The sequence below is a fragment of the Salvelinus sp. IW2-2015 genome, unplaced genomic scaffold, assembly GCF_002910315.2.
Source record: "Salvelinus sp. IW2-2015 unplaced genomic scaffold, ASM291031v2 Un_scaffold7252, whole genome shotgun sequence".
Lineage (NCBI taxonomy): Eukaryota > Metazoa > Chordata > Actinopteri > Salmoniformes > Salmonidae > Salvelinus > Salvelinus sp. IW2-2015.
This window is the reverse complement of record NW_019948512.1, coordinates 10861-14122: the sequence shown is the minus strand read 5'-3', so window position 1 is coordinate 14122 and position 3262 is coordinate 10861. Positions and strand designations below refer to the sequence as shown.

The following is a 3262-nucleotide window of genomic DNA, read 5'->3' as shown; positions in this document are numbered from 1 at the left end:
TGTGTCGCGCTGCTTTGCTTTATCTTGGCCAGGTCGCAGTTGTAAATGAGAACTTGTTCTCAACTGGCCTACCTGGTTAAATAAAGGTGAAAACATATATATATATATTTTTAAACATCAAGCGCAGTTGGATTAAGTGATGGTCAAAGGTATTAAAACAGAATGAGAAGTGAATCATATGAAACGTGTTGTGAGTGTTGCATTGTGAAAGATAATGACTTTAAATGAAAGGTATTAAAACAGAATGGGAAGAGAATCATATGAAACGTGTTGTGAGCGTTGCATTGTAAAAGATAATGACTTTAAATGAAAGGTATTTCTAGATTAAACTGATTAGGTTTTGGTGAAAAAGTTACTGTGTGATTTTGTGTCTTGTACTTTAGTCGATTCAAAATGTGCTTAAAGTAATACAAACAGCCTTTTGATGATCTGTTTGGAGTTTAGTACTAAAGAGTTGTGAAATGTTACCACATACTTGTGAAAATAGTACCAAAGCGGTAAGAAAACTAACTATACAAGCTTTTTAGGACGCGGTTTATGGTATTTACTGTGTTTCAAATCATATTTAAATAAAGCTTTCTGAAATGTTACTGTTTCATCCACAAGTGACCAAGTTACCAAGTGGTGCCTGGAGAAGTAGATATTCTCTAATTTTACAAACGACCTGCGAAGGAAAGGAGCCGGTGTGAAAAGTTCTGTTTTCCTATAGTTTTGTGTGGGTTTTCCTACATCTTTTGGGGGCGGATTCACTCTCAAATCACACTTTGTGTGATGACCAAAATTGACCAAAATTGATTGATTGACCTAAGTCCTTAACAATGCTTAAACCACACCAGGAGACTGTTTTTATAGGTCTGGGAAAAGATCTCAAAAATATATTTTTGTGAGGCTGTCTATTAATGAACTTTTTGTTGAAAACAAATATTTGAATGGGAAGAGACTGTCACTGGTAACCATGGTTAAAAGGAGGSTATAATATAATATTGTTTGGTCTGTAACTTACCACCCTCCACATGGAGAAAATCACCTGAGATAATTATAACACGCAAAGTAAGAAAAACTATTAAATGTATCATTCTAACATTGCCTGAAATGATGAATAAGACACTAATGAGATAGACCTCCACTATAACAATGTAGATGTACAGTTTATGGCATATATGACGATAAACGTATATGACGATTACCCCTCCCAACTTTACGCAAACCACCAGCGGCGACCGCTGGGCGATGACCAATCATATCGAGTGGTTCCCGTGACGATGACCAATCATATCGAGTGGTTCCCGTGACGATGACCAATCATATCGAGTGGCTCCCGTGACGACCAATCGTATCGAGTGGTTCCCGTGACGATGACCAATCATATCGAGTGGTGCCCATGACGAATCTGACGCGCTGGGATCTAGGGCTGGAGACTTTCTCCAGCAAAGATGGCTGACAGAAATACTAGGACGGAAGAAAATGTAATTAATGATAAAGTCATAACGATTCATGCTAAAAATGTACAGTTGAGAGGAATGTGTTAGCTAGATAGTGTAGAGACAAATGATGAGGCATTTTTTTGTTGTCATAAAGTTACTTACGAAATTCGCTATTCAGCAAGATAGCTGACTAGCTAACATTAGCCAGCTAGCTGACTAGCTTTATTGGTGTTGTGACATGAGTATGAAATTGTAATTTTGGTTGTTTAATGTTTTAGGGACTCCTGAAACAACCAGCAAACCAGACTGACGTCTTGTGAAACAGTGGATGTAAATAATCAAGCTAGCTAAAGCATTTACTACAAATTGAATGTACAATTTTGTAAGCTTGCCTTGCTGATATTTGCAATGCAGATGAAGTAACGTAGCTAGCCATTTTCTTGCTTATTGTGCAGTGGAAGATATAAATACCTGTATGCCTATAAGTTAGATGTGTAGCCGATCTGTGTATGGACCCTAAAACGTTTTGGTATACATATTAGTTCAGAACCTAGCTATGAACCTCAGCTATCATAGCCAGTTGTATCAACTTCAAAACAGTCTGAATGACATTAATGAAGCCTATGGATTGAGTAGAATATAATATAACTTTGTGCCAAGGTTGCAAGTCGTATATACATGTAGTTATTGAGATCCCACATTGTAGCCTGTACATTTACTATATTCACTGATCATGTACTCTACCTTGGTAAATAAAGGTACAGTTCAGGTATGAATGTCTTTGAGGTTATTCTTCAGTCACATCCAATACCAGGAGTATCAAATTCCAGTCTTTGAATGATGCTGTGTCTGCATGTATGTATTACAATTATACACTTCAACAGTGTTTACCAATCTTGGGCCTGGGACAACAATTTTTACACATTGTAACTATGCAATAGACTAGAAACATGATTTAACTAGTTAAAGACTGATTTGTAATTCATATATACAGAAATAGAATTTAAAAAACACTACACTACACTTCCTATACATCATGTAAATACTCTTCAGTCATATCCAACACCAGGAGTATCAAATTACAGTCTTTGAATGATGCTGTGTCTGCAGGTATGTATTAGAATTATATACTTCAACAGTGTTTACCAATCTTAGTCCTGGGACATCAATGGTTACACATTGTAACTAATAGACTAGAAACAGGATTTAACTAGTTTATTCATATATACAGAAATATATATATTTTTTAAACAGTACACTACACTTCCTATATGTAAATACATTAAAACCAGTTCCTCTCAATATCTAATTTCCTTCATATGCATTGATCTGATAWACACAGGATAGTATTTCATCAAATGAGAGACTTAATGTCAACCAGTAGAGAATGTGAAACGCTTTATTGAAATAAGTTCATTATACAAGTGGTATAAATATTGTAATATTATAAATDCAAGTTCAATCTGTACTTCAATGCACATCTGGTGTGCATTATAACAACAGAGGAAAGAGGTGGGAGAAAGGTGTAGAAGACAGAAAGGGAAAGAGGTAAGAACAGAGGCAAATGGCATATGATTAATGAATCACAGTGCTAACCTAATATTCTCTCAGTTCATCACTATTACATCATAGTGTCTCCTAACCAGCCTTGGGCTCTCAGTCGGCCCAAAGGTTATTTTAAGAGCAGGTGAGGTGGCGATGACATCAAAACATACCCGTTTAACTCTGTGTTGTTGTTTGTGTCACACTGCTTTGCTTTATCTTGGCCAGGTCGCAGTTGTAAATGAGAGCCGAATAAAAATAAATAACAGAAAACAAGGCTTAAACATGCTAACACT

General features: G+C 36.1%; 1 long non-coding RNA gene across 1 annotated transcript; it reads left to right on the top strand.

Annotated features, from left to right (window-relative positions):
* Positions 1-1383: 1383 nt before the first annotated feature.
* Positions 1384-2196, top strand: LOC139027075 (uncharacterized). Its single transcript, XR_011479106.1, has 2 exons — positions 1384-1466; positions 1703-2196. It is a non-coding gene; the product is annotated as an uncharacterized lncRNA (long non-coding RNA).
* Positions 2197-3262: the final 1066 nt, after the last annotated feature.